Source organism: Lactuca virosa, chromosome 7 (assembly GCF_052849685.1).
Source record: "Lactuca virosa cultivar CGN04683 chromosome 7, Lactuca_virosa_CGN04683_v6, whole genome shotgun sequence".
Classification (NCBI taxonomy): Eukaryota; Viridiplantae; Streptophyta; class Magnoliopsida; order Asterales; family Asteraceae; genus Lactuca; species Lactuca virosa.
In genome coordinates this window covers 57,949,877-57,964,576 of record NC_136432.1, presented here as the reverse complement: position 1 = coordinate 57,964,576, position 14,700 = coordinate 57,949,877, and positions in this window count along the sequence as shown.

Sequence of the window (14,700 nt, the reverse complement as noted above, 5' to 3'; positions counted from 1 at the left end):
CAAAAGAAAATCATTTTTATAAAAGAATTTTTAAAAAGAGAAAAGAACTTTGAAAATGGAAAAAGGGTGTGGTGCATGCAATCAGCCGAGCTCAAGTAAGTACTCCCAAATTACCCATACAAGTTTATGTTATGATATGTTTATGAGAACTGCATGCTAGTTTAGGGCTAAGGATCTAGGAAGGATGCCTTATGTTCCTGTTATGTATCTCAGCTTTATGAACCGCATGCTAGTACAGATTAGACAGTGATGGCCTGAATGTGATATGTTTGATTATGTGTACTCGATGCTCGAATGCTTCTTGCTTTGTGCTTTTAGGAGTTCTAATTATCTCTTACTAACTAGTAAATGAATATGTTACGTTACATATTGCGAGGACAAAATAATTTCAGAAGGTTAGGTCTAGCTCTATTGCGCAGCTCTTGTTTGAGTCCAACCGTTGTAGGGTAGGATCTTTCATTCAAAGAATTATCTAGTCTTAGTGATATGTAATAGTATTCACGAAGCTAGCTAGGGGGAGGTAGCAGGGACTTCTTATGTAGATGATGGCGGAGAGTGGTTGGTGATTACCCTAGGGCAAGCCTAGGATGAGTTTAGCGTGAGATCAGCAATAGTAGTAGAAGGGACTTGGTGGAGTCGAGGCAGTTCTTGAGGAAAGTACGGATAGATGTGGAAGGTAGTATGGGCGCGTAATACTGAAAGCAGAGGATCCGTACTCGAATCAAGGGAGGCTGAGATGAATCCAGGAAACTTGTAGTATGTTAGATCCCTTGAGATATGATGAGTATACTGATGTTTGTTATGGTGTATTTTCAGTATGGTGACGTTACGCCCTAGGCCGACTGGCACTGGTGAGGGATCAGGCTCGGGCTTTGGATTCGAGCAGATGGATGAGCAGACGAGGGAGTTTATTTCACCTGAGATCACACGCAACATTCTCGATCAGACTCCTGTGATTTTTGGATCGGTCAAGGAGGGTATTTTAGAGCTTCTGGATGAGAAGCTGAGCGCTTTCCGCACTGCGATAGCGGCCATGATGGGTTCGCGCACATTAACTTTTAGGAAGTTTAGAGCTTGTGGAGCTCCCGACTACCATGGGGCTCGGGACCCCATTGCGAGCACCAGATGGTTGGCAGATGTCGCCAACGCATTCTGCTCTAGCAGATGTCCCGAGGGGGACAAGGTCTGACTTGCATCCTGTCTTCTGAAGGACAGGGCACGTAATTGGTGGGAGGAGGTCGGACGAGTCGTTGGTGATGATACAGTGTTGGTTGCCATGAACTGGGCTGACTTCTCAGCTAGGTTCAGAGCCGAGTTTGCACCCGTGATAGAGGTGCAACAGCTAGCTAGGGAGTTCCAGGATTTATGACAGACGACTGAGACAGTGGCGGAGATTACCGCCAAGTTCAGGGAGAGGGCCCTTCTCGTTCCGTAGTACGTGGCGGACGAGGAGATGAAAAAGGCCCGATACCATGAGATGTTGAGGAGTGATATCCGACAGCTTGTGATCCGGTCCAGCTACAAGACGCTGGAGGATATGATAACGATGGATCGTGAGAGGGAGATTGATTTGGAGATGGAGAGGAAGAGGAAGCCAGAGACAGTGTCTGGCATGGAGAGTTCGGACAAGAAGCCCAAGGTGTCTGACCACAGGTCTAGAAGCCAACAGAGCCGCAACCGTTGTGGCAAATGCGGCAAGTTGCACGATGGGGTGTGCAAGGCATGGAGTTCCGGCTGCTTCAAGTGCGGCCGAACTGGGCATATGAGCAGGGATTATACAGCTACTACCACCACCACGACATCATCAGATCTGATTTGCTTTCAGTGCAATGAGAGGGGACACAAGCGGTCCCAGTGTCCGAGTTTAGCAGCAGCAGGGCAGGTGGCAACACCCGCTCCTGCAACATTGAGGATCACAGACGGGCGCCAGGGTCGGGCAGAGGCACCGGTGGCCAAGAACAGAGCCTTTCAGCTGACAGTGAAGGAGGCACGAGCAGCGCCTGACGTGGTGACGGGTATGTATCTTTCTCTTATTTACTAGTTGATATTTTTTGTTACTTATGTTTGTATGTTTTGTTATAGGATCGTTCTTAGTGAATGGTATATCAGCTTTGGTACTATTCGATTCGGGTGCCACCTGATCTTTTGTGTCGCTCGAGCTCAGCAAGCGATTTGTAGGAGCTCCGGGGGAGCTGGATTGCCCACTTGATGTCGAGATAGCAGACGATAGGACCGTCAGGGTTGCTAGGGTTCATCGAGGATGTACACTGCAGTTGTTTGATGAGCAGTTTTCTGTGGATCTAGTCCCTATTCCCCTGCGAGGGAATAAGGTTATAGTTGGTATGGACTGGTTGAGCCCCAATGGGGCAATGATCGACTGCGAGAAGCAGCTAGTGAGGATTCATTCTCCTAGTGGGGGAGGGTTAGTGATTCAGGGCGAGAGGCCACAGCGCGGACCGGTTGTATGCTCAGTAGCGAGGGCGAGGCGTTACCTTCAACAGGGTTGCACAGGTTATGTCGTGTATGTGATGGATACCCGGGATAAGGGTAAGGCGATAGTTGATGATGTACCGGTAGTGCGAGAGTACCCAGACGTATTCCCGGAGGATCTACCTGGGATATCTCCGGAGAGACAGGTCGAGTTTAGGATTGACCTAGTCCCTGCTGCGGCTCCGATATCCAAGGAACCATATCGGTTGGCTCCTCCCGAGATGCAGGAGCTGTCTACGCAGCTACAAGAGCTGCTAGACAAGGGTTTCATCAGGCCGAACAGTTCACCATGGGGAGCCTCGATCCTGTTTGTGAAGAAGAAGGACGGGACACATCGCATGTGTATAGACTACCGGGAGCAAAACAAGGTAACGGTGAAGAACCGTTACCCACTTCCGAGGATAGATGATTTGTTTGATCAGCTCCAGGTAGCATCTTGGTTCTCCAAGATTGATCTACGGTCAGGGTATCACCAGATGCGAGTCAGGGATGATGATGTGCAGAAGACAGCTTTTAGGACTCGCTATGGTCATTATGAGTTTGTGTTGATGCCGTTTGGGCTCACCAATGCCCCAGTCGCGTTCATGGACCTCATGAACCGTATGTGCAGACCAATGTTGGATCGGTATGTAATAGTCTTCATTGATGACATCTTGGTTTACTCCAAGACTCAGGAGCAGCATGAGCAGCACCTGAGGGAGGTGCTGGAGACACTGAGGAGGGAGAGACTTTTTGCGAAGTTCTCCAAGTGTGAGTTCTGGTTGCGCGAGGTGCAGTTCCTTGGGCATCTCGTCAACCAGAAGGGTATTCTGGTCGATCCGGCCAAGATAGAGGCCGTGATGCAGTAGGAGATTCTGAGGTCTACATCTGAGATTCGGAGTTTTCTGGGCCTAGCGGGTTATTACAGGAGATTTATCCTAGAGCTCTCCAAGATTGCAGCTCCTTTGACCCGACTGACCATGAAGTTGGTGGTATTCCGCTGGGGGCCTGAGCAGCAGGCAGCCTTCGAGACCCTCAAACAACGGTTATGCGAGGCACCGATTCTGACTTTTCCATAGGGGGTTGATGACTTTGTAGTTTACTGTGATGCTTCGATCACAGGCATGGGAACAGTTTTGATGCAGCGGGGCCATGTGATAGCTTATGCGTCGAGGCAGCTGAAGCCTTACGAGGCTAACTGTGGTTTTCGCCCTCAAGATTTGGCAGCATTACCTCTATGGGGTCCGATGTACCATTTACACGGACCACAAGAGTTTGAGGTACCTCATGGATCAGCCAAATCTGAACATGAGGCAGCGTCGGTGGTTAGATGTGGTAAAGGATTATGACTGTGAGATCCTTTACCACCCGGGCAAGGCCAATGTGGTGGTCGATGCTTTCAGCCGCAAGGTAGTAGCGGCTCCGATTAGAGACATATGTTTGAGGATAACGGTGATCACTCCACTGTTGGAGCAGATTAGAGAGGCGCAGGTTGAAGGCCTGAAGGAAGAGCGCCATAAGTGTGAGAGGATTGTAGGCCGGGTGGCCTCAATCGATTATGATAGCCGAGGATAGTTGAACCTACATGGGAGGGTCTGGGTTCCGTACTGGGGCAGAGTACGGCAGGTTCTGATGGATTAGGCCCATAAGTCGAGGTTCACCATCCATCCTGGGGCGACGAATATGTATCGAGATCTTCGCCCTGATTATTGGTGGCCCTACATGAAGCGGGACGTAGCGTGGTATGTGGAGAAGTTCCTGACCTGTAGAAAGGTCAAGGCTGAGCACTAGAGACCACACGTCAATATGCAGCCATTAGACATTCCCGTGTGGAAATGGGAGGATGTCACCATGGATTTCATTACCAAGCTTCCCAGGACCGTACGTGGAGTATATTCGATATGGGTCATCGTGGATCGGTTGACCAAGAGCGCTCATTTTATCCCGATTCAGGAGAGCATATCGGCCGAGAAGTTGGCCGAAACATATGTGAGTGAGATAGTGGCACGGTATGGGGTGCCTATCTCGGTGGTGTCAGACCGAGATGTCCGTTTCACTTCCAGATTTTGGAAGTGGTTTCACGAGGAGATGGGTACTCGTCTCCACTTCAGCACTGCTTTCTACCCTCAGACAGATAGACAAAGTGAGAGGACAATACAGACTCTCGAGGACATGCTACACGCATGTGTATTAGATTTCGGTGCCATTTGGGTTACGTATCTTCCGTTAGCGGAATTTTCGTATAACAACAGTTACCATGCCAGTATAGACCGACCTCCCTTTGAGATGCTCTATGGGAGGAAGTGTAGGACCCCAATCTGTTGGGGTGAGGTCGGTCAGAGAGTTATGGGGAGTACTGAAGTACTACTCAAGACTACTGAGAGGATCCAGCAGGTCCGGAGCAGGCTCCAGACTGCTCAGAGTCGGCAGAAGAGCTACATCGACAAGAGGCGTTCAGACTTAGAGTTCCAGGTGGGCGACATGTTCCTCCTGAAGGTGTCACCCTGGAAGGGTGTCATTCGTTTCCGGAAAAGGGGCAAGTTGGGCCCCAGGTACATCGGTTCGTTTAGGGTTTTGGCCCGGGTGGGTCGGGTTTCTTACCGGTTAGACCTTCCAGCAGAGCTCAGCCAGATCTACATCACCTTCCATGTTTCTCAGTTGCAGAAGTGCTTAGTGGATGATTCAGTAGTAGTACCCTTTGAGGATATACAGGTTGATGATAGCCTAAACTACATCGAGCGACCTGTAGCCATCCTTGACAGGAAGTCGAGGGAATTGAGGAATAAGATGGTGGAGTTGGTAAAGGTGCAATGGCATCACCGCAAGGGTTCAGAGTGGACTTGGGAGCCCGAGGAGGAGATGAGAGAGCACTACCCAGAGTTGTTTTCAGAGGCAGCAGACTTCGAGGACGAAGTCTAAGACAAGTGGGGGAGAATTATAACGTCTGGTTCCAGGTACGCATTTTAACCTTATTATTTATTTATTTTGGAAGGGATACTCGACGAGTTGGTGGCCCTAACTCGTCGAGTAGAAGGCAGAAAAGGTGTGGGTTTTAAGTGAGCTACTCGACGAGTCGAAGTCCTGACTCGACGAGTAGGCCAGACTGGATGAAACCCTAATCTTTGCGGTTTGCACCCTATTTAAGCATCATATATGGCCTTCATCCCAGCCTCCATCACCCCAAAACCCTAATCTCGAAACCCTAATCAACCTTGAGTGATATTGAGCTATCTCTTGCCATTTTTGTGATTAAAGCTAGAAGAAGGAAGCAAAAGGCTTGGAGTTGCAGAAGGAAGGTCAAAGATCCAGAGCTAAGGAATCATTTATGTCTTCATAGAGGTATAAAGCTTATACCTTGGCTGTTATTCACTTAGATCCCCTTCTTAGCTTGTATGTTGTCATTTTTGGGTCATTTCCAAGGTCATTCCGAGTTTTGGACCTTTGGGGATGTAAGGACTTCAGATCTGGGCACTCTTGAGCTTTGGAAGCTCAAAATTGCCACCTTTATTCAACCATGGCTCCATTCTATGACTTAGACCTTCATTTTTGTATGGATTAGGTGTTTTAGCTTCATAACACCATGCATGCACGTAAAGTTAGCAACTTTACGTGTAATGCTAGCCTAAGGAGTCCAGATCTATGAGTTAGAAGCACCGGAATGGATTAGAATCGACTGAATGGGTATGTCACATGGAGGACTTGACGATTTGTTCTTGGACTCGGCGAGTCGGGTCGTGAACCCTAACTCCTTTTTTGGTTACGAGTGAAACCATTGAATTTTGGGGATGCCTCAGTGAGTTGGACAAGATTAGGACTCGAAAGCTGAAGAACTCGACGAGTCCAAAGAGGGACTCGACGAGTTGAAGTCGATATATCCCGATACTATAACAAGAAGAACTCGACGAGTCTGGGAAGGGACTCGACGAGTTGACTTAGTTGACCACGAGTCTGAAATTATTCACAAACTCGCCGAGTTGGGAGATGACTCGACGAGTTGGGTTGACTGGGAGTTGACCTTGACTTTGACTTTGACCAGGATGTTGACTTTGACCAGGGGTAAAATGGTCATTTTACCCTGAGAAGGATTATCAGGTTTTGACAATGCATTATTGTGATATTGATAGCCGGGGAGTCGTTGGAGCAGCTATCAGATATTCCTCTCCGCGTGTTTTTGCAGACAGCTTTGCGAGGTGAGTCTTCTCCTATAGGAACGGGTCTAAGGCACCAAGGCCGGCCCGTTTATGTGTGATTGTATGTGTCGGGGTTAGCCCGACGTAGATTTTATGTTCCGGACTTCGGTCTGATGTCGGGGAAAGCCCGGGGAAGTTAGTATGCTTGATGTCTTTGTGATTCTTGGATGTGTCTGATTATGTGTACCAGACTTTGGTCCGATGTCGGGGCAAGCCCGAGGAATGTTAACTTTCATGTTATGTTTATGTTTATGTTTATGCTTGTTGATATGATATGTATACCGGACTTCAGTCCGATGTCGGGCGGGGCCCGATGCAGGGGCTAGGCCCAAGTTATGTCGGACCTCAGTCCGATGTCAGGCGGGGCCCGATGCTGGATTCGTTCGATGTCGGGCGGGGCCCGATGCAGTGGGCTAGGCCTAGTATGTGATTATGTGTATGGTATGTGGTAGCTTGGGGGAACTCACTAAGCTTCGTGCTTACAGTTTTCAGTTTTGGTTTCACGTACTTCCACTAGCAAGGGGAAGGGCTCGGGATGATCCCATGGCACACACCACAGTTTCAGCCTGGGATGTTAGACTCTGATATTTTCTTTTATGATTTTGATACAGTATTTTGACACGATGTTTTGAGATACACGACTTATGGTTTTCTTTATGATGATGGATGACTTATGGTTTTATTATAGATGATTTTAAAAAGAAATTTTTGGTCTGTATATTTGGATGTTTCAATTTGATATATAGAAACATTGTTATAAAAAATTTGTGTTGAAATAACCATTGATGCGATAAAACTAATTTTTTTCAACTCTTTCATTTTGAATCACAAATCTTTTCAAACATATGATTTTTTAATCAAAACTTACTTATATACTACTAATATAGCTACAATGTGTTGAATAAATAAGTGGAAAATAAAAAGGAATTGCACATTAATAACCATAAGTTTAAAAAACTTTTGAATGTAGTGGAAAATATAGATGCATGGCTAATTACATTAAATTTGAAATCATAATTACATTTAAATTAAAAATCTATTGGGTTGTAGTGGGAGTTTTAAACTCTTGAGTTGTGCCCAATAATATAATATAAATATTAACAATTATATATTATAAAAACAATATTATAAGCATTTATCATTGAAATACTAATTTTTATACTAAGTTGTAACTAATATTATAATAATTTTAAGTATACGATAATCTATCATATTGTGTTGACATACATGCAATATGTAATCTACAAATTTTTTATATAGGCTAAAAAATTCATTTAACTTATCAATTAAATAACATGATTTGAGGAGTTTTCGGAGTTACAAATCATAATATTTCAATTAATCATAAATTAATTTGTATAAGTTGAATAGTCTTGGGAGTTTCAAATGTATGAGGTTCAAAGAAAAATTCTTGCTTTATAAGATATATAGATATAGATATAGACTAGGCGAATACTCGCGCGTTGCGCAGAATACGATAATATATATGAAATCTTTAGAAATATATCTTTTTATTAATATATCAATGAAGCTCTTGTTAACTCTTATATAATAAATCTTATAATAATTTGGTATAAATAATGTTTTTTTAATTATATGATAATATAGATATCTTTTAAAATTTTATAATCTCAATTGTCTCAATGGCCTGCAGGTTACTTATGAATAAAATTAAATATAATATATGGTTTAATGATATTTAAAGTTGTTATGATTAATTAATTTTAAAAAGTTTATTTGCTTAAGATTTTAATTTCTATCATTGTAATTATTTAAAACATCAAACATTGTTTTTGTTTTTAAAGGTAACAATATAATTTTTGTATATAATGTTACTTTTAACTATTGTTGTTGTAAGTTATTTAAAATAACATATTTAAAAACTCTTAATTATTTTAATTTGGTTTCAGAAGTTTAAATTTTTTTAAAATTATTTGATGAATATTGTTAGTTTCTTGATTGTAATTATTTAAAACAACAAACACTATTTTTGTTTTTAAAGATAACATTATATTTTTTTTTATAATATTACTTTTAACTATTCTTATTGTAAGTAATTTTTAAGCTACTTATTGAAAATTCTTAATGATTTTAAAAAATAGTTTCATGGTTTTTTTGTTAACCGTTTAACATTATATTGAAATTAATATTAACGCTATAATTTATAACTTTTATCAATTAATAGTCTCTCGAATTTTTCAAGTTTAACTGAATTTTTGATTTAATTTAACCATTTAACATTATATTGAAATTAATAATTTAACTATTTTGAATAAAATCATAAACTATACAAAAGTAGTGACTTTAAAAATGACAATTGCTCAAATACGACAATATATTTAAACTAATAAGTTAACTATAATATGTTATAAAGTTAAAGTCATAAATTCATTAATACAAGTAAATTATGATAATTTAATATGTAACACCTGGCTTGAATTGGAAAGGATTTATGCATGGACTCGGCGACTTGGAAGGTCAACTCGTCGAGTAGGGTCGTGAGATCATGAAACGCGGAACGGGACAGACTCGGCGAGTCGAAGGTCGACTCGGCGAGTCCGAGCTGTTTAAAGAAAACCCTAAATTTTGGGTTTGCCCCTATATAAACGTCATTATCCGCCCCAGTAGCCTCCCTTAGCACCTTAGAAGAACGTTTACGGCCGCACACCCTCTTGTGTGTGAAGTAAGATCAATTGGGAGCTTATCCTTGAGATTTTTGGGAGGATTCCAAGTTTGAAGAGGAAGTATCAAGGGAGAAGTGTTAGATCAAGCATCTATTTCGTCTTAGGCATTGAATTGAGGTATGCATCTGTTACCTTGAGCCTAGATTCTATTTGAGAGTTGTGACCAACTTTGAGGAAATAGAAGCAATATTAGATCTGGACCTATCACAAGGATATTGTTCCAGATCTGGACCTTATTAGGTCCCAAATATCATAAAGTTGCACCTTTTATTAAGCCCATTCCCTCTCCATGCATGAAAACCTTGTTTGAAGGTTAGTTTTGGTGATTATGGCCATGTGAGGCCTTGCATGCACGTAAAGTTTGCAACTTTACGTGTTATCCACACTAGTAGAGTATAGATCTGAAGTTTGGGACCTTGAGTCCCACTGGAAGAGGCCGTAAACATAATAGACTAATAGGGACTCGGCGAGTCATGCAAGAGACTCGGCGAGTCGAGAGGGTTTCCTCGTTCACGGCCAAGGGTTTACGGCCAAGGGTGTATGGTTGGTGGTTTACGGCCGTAAACATCAAGGAACTCGACGAGTCCCTCGGGTGACTCGGCGAGTCTATGAGTTAAGCTAGGGAACCCGACGAGTGAATGATTGTACTCGACGAGTCAAGGTCAATATGGACTGTTGACCTTGACTATAGACTTTGACTTTGACCAGGGTTGACCCTGGGGGTATTTATGGGATTATGTTGAGTTATTTACTCATTGATTACAAACAGTTTGGGAAGAGCAGCATAGGACATACCTGAATTCAGTTACCGATTCAGCTTTATGAGGTGAGTTTTCTCACCATACCAATGGGTCTAAGGCACCAAGGCCGGCCCATTTTGCGATAGTTGGTTTACTTGTTATGTAGAGGTGTGATATGTATTTGTGCATGATATATGGTAGAGATAGCCTTTGTGGCTAACGGTAGAGATAGCCTTATTGTAACATCCCAATTTTCAAGGCCAAAAATTTCATTTTTAATTAAGTAACACATAAAATAGTTTACCAAAAACATTACCAATGTCAATCAATTTATAAAACTGTAACAACGTGTCTCAAAACCATATCATCAATAGTAATAAAAATCAGAGTACAATCCCAATAAAATCTCATAATGCGGAAATCATGCGTGTGTGTGATGTGCCGCTATCGCGTCGACTCCTTCCCCTTCGCTGAAGAGGTACCTGAAACAAAACTGAAAACTGTAAGCACGAAGCTTAGTGACTTCCCCCATCATACCACACACCATACAATAACATACTGTCAGGCAATTCTGGGGTGCCTGACTACCCAGGTCAAGCCATTCTGGGGTGCTTGACTTACCCAGGTCAAGCCATTCTGGGGTGCTTGACTTACCCGTCGGTCTATTTCGCCCGACTACCGGGGACTATTTCACCCCCTACCACTACCATGTAATAATATAACACACATATACTGCCAGGCAATTCTGGGCGCCTGACCTACCCAGGTCAAGCCATTCTGGGGTGCTTGACTTACCCGTCGGTCCTTACGATCGACATACGAGGACTATTTCACCTCCTACTACTACCATATAAGATCATAGCATAAATATACTGTCAGGTAATTCTGGGGTGCCCGACCTACCCTTCGGTCCTAACGACCGAACTTGGGGACTATTCTCCCCCTACTACCACTATCACATATAACATATCATGCTAGCACATAAACATATCAGGTAGTAGCAAACCTAGATGAATATCACAAAGACAATCATCCAACATACAACTCCTACTGGTGGGCCGGCATTGTGGCCGTAGACCCACCGCTACTGGAAGGTAACTCACCTCAATGTCGCGTAGTGTCTGCACTGATCTCGATGTGGAAATCGACTCTCCCCGACTCCTCAATCCCTATACGACAACTCTTCCAAGTTATCAACTCATACTCATACTCGTAACCCTTACAAGGGTCACTCAATCCCAGTCAATGTCAAAGTCAACTTTTGGTCAAAGTCAACATCTGGTTGACTCGACTCGTCGAGTTGGCCCGCCAACTCGTCGAGTCCCCATGACCACACAATGCCATAATCCCGTCCTTACCCGTCGAGTCTAGCAAGAGCTCGACGAGTTCGCCTTCAACAACACATCGGACAATCTTCAACCGACTCGCCGAGTTCGTTCTTGAACTCGCCGAGTTTATCCTCATCCATAAAAAGATGTTCAGTCTATGACTCGTCGAGTTCCTCTTGAACTTGCCGATTCCGTCTTCATAAGTTGGGAGATTGCCTTGGACTCGTCGAGTCTGTTCATACACTCGTCGAGTCCCATGATTCCCAGGTCCAAAACAAACCCCTAGCAGGCTGAGTGTTCCTTCCACTCAACCAAAACCATTTCCAGAAGGCGTTTTGGGGGAAAAAGCGTCCCGACTCGCCGATTCACCCAAGTGACTCGCCGAGTCCCTCTTTGTTCAAGAATATACAGTCGATTTCAGTGGGTCTTAATGCATCCCAATCATAGATCTGACCTCCTAGGGTCCCTTTTATACGTAAAGCTACGAACTTGATGTCCATGCATGGGGTTTTTGGCTAAAAAGGCTATAAAATGGGGTTTATGTGATGCATGGGTCTCCCATGGCCATAAAGTTGGCACCTTTATGCCATGGGAACCCTCAATGGTTCCAGATCTGAAGTATAAACGCACATATACAAGCAAATCTGAGCATAGCCTCTCAAAAGCTTAGAAAAGGTAGAAAAATAGCCCCAAAACAAGATCTAGGAAATAGATGGTCAATGTTCAAGCTTTTTACCTTGAATGGACTGATAATGAAGCAAACCTCTGGATCTACTAGCTTCCTCTTGATCTCCTAAGCTCTCTTCTTCTACTTCAACTTCAAACACACACAAAAGGCACAAAAGAGCTCAAAATCACTCAAAATGGTTTAGGGTTTCAAACTAGGGTTTCTCTGAGTTGGGAGGGTGATGGAGGCTGGGTTGGGACGAGATAAAGTGTTTAAATCGGGTGCAACCCCTAAATTTTAGGGTTTTGTCCAGACAGCTCCTACTCGTCGAGTCGGTCTTCCGACTCGTCGAGTAGGTCACTTAAACCCCCGATCGTCAGTCGAGTCTACTCGACGAGTTGGGCCTCCAACTCGCCGAGTCCCAGAGTAAATAGCAACATTTCATGAAATTAAATACGTACCAGGGATCGGGTGCTACACTTATGGCTAATGGTAGAGACGGCCTTATGGCTAATGGTAGAGACAACCTTTATGGCTGATGGTAGAGATAACCTTTGTGGCTAACGGTAGAGATAGCTTCATGGCTAATTGACGTGTGATATGTGGTAGAGGTAGCTTTATAGCTAATGTGATATGTGGTTTATGTGGGGTATGCTCTGGGGGACTCACTAAGCTTTCAGCTTACCGTTTGTGGATTTGTTTCAGGTACATCGGAGTCCAAGGGTAAAGGCAAGGCGTGATGATGCGGCGTGCACTCTATCTCTCTTTTCCGATATAGTTTGGGGGACAATCTGATGTTTTGAAAATAATAATGATGTAATGTTGGTGGTTTTGAAAACAATTATTGGGATCTTCATGTTTTATGAAATATGGTCGATTAATTAAAAATGAAAAATTTCTTTGTAAAATTTGGGTCGTTACATAATATTTTAGTTTAGTTAATTTATGATTAAAACTTAGTTTTTACATTAATTTAACATTATTAACCAATTTATAATAATTATTAGAAAAAAATTGAACAGTCATGGAGGTTTCAAATGCATATGGTGCAAGTAAAAATGTCTCTTTTATAAGTATACTAGATGAATTCTCGCGCGTTGCGCGGCGCATGTTAAACATATATTGTTAAAATATTGAAAAATATATGTTTATAATGATTATGTTATTGACATTAACTTTGACATAATATTTTTACACTAACTTTTATATATATATATATATATATATATATATATATATATATATATATATATATATATATATATATAGGGTGAGGTTCAATAAAGAACCATAATTAACCAAGGAACCAATCTTTTTTTCAACTTTTAGAACTTATTTTTTATAAAAAAAAACAAAAAATACAGAAATTCATAACTTTTTATCCTTTTTCCAATGATATTAAATTCAATTTTTTTTACGTCAAATTCACAATGTGAATCTTTGAAAATTCACAATGTGAATCCGGATTCACACGGTGAATCCGAAAAATATTTTTCACATTCACAATGTTAATATATGAATTTAGATATTTTTAGATTTTTTTTAGATAAAGAATAAGCTCTAGAAATTGAAAAAAAGATTTGGTTCCTTGAAGAACCAATAATTATGGTTCTCTATTGAACTTTTCCCTATATATATATATATATATATATATATATATATATATATATATATATATAATCTCAAATATTTTGAACAATAATATTCATTGACATCAACCCACCTTCCTCATTAATAAAATTAAATATAATTATCTATTTAGTATTATTTTTAACAATTGTTATGACTGAGTAATTTAAATTTTTACTTATGCAATTATTTTCTAATTTCATTAATGATGTTCATTTAAAATACAATTTATTTGTAGCTAATGTTATGTAATATATAATTTGATGTAACAACTTGTAAAAATTGGTCAGAGTTCGGCGGTCAAACCGTTATGCAATAAATACCAATAATTTTATGTTTGTAAAGTATATTAAATAACTTATATTCATAGTTGCTTTTAGAACATCTCAAACGGCCTAAAACCCTCTATCGTTGAGATCGAATCGAAAATCGCCAAAAAATAATAATTTTTGGTGGCGTTAAAAATAAAATTTTGTATTAAATATATTTTAAAGTTATGGAATAGATATTTGAGTAGATTATGTTCTCCTGATTTTGTGGATATAACGAACAACCAAAACGAAAGTCGTATGAGAAAGTTACGACTCTTTAAAGTTATAAAAATCATTATTTATCTGATTTTCTTGAAACAAATCATCCATTGTTTCGTTTGGAATAACTACGAGTCTCGTAAATTGTTTTTGAACACATTTTTGAATTCAGACTACGGTCTATTGATTTATTATATTTTTATAATATTTTTAAACTCAACCGAAATCAGATTCGTAAAATCTGTCGAATCTGACCCTATAAGTCGCGAAACTTTAAACGAATTTTACCGGAGTTCTGCTTATCGGATTTAAGATCCGTCTGACTCTTTGGAAACCTCATGACCGAGATTATTAGTCGTCATTTCAGAAAAATTATTTGATATCCGGATCAAAGGAAAGCGAATCAAGAAAGTTCGAAAATATCATTATTATAGATATTCCAAATATAACATTGTACTTTGGC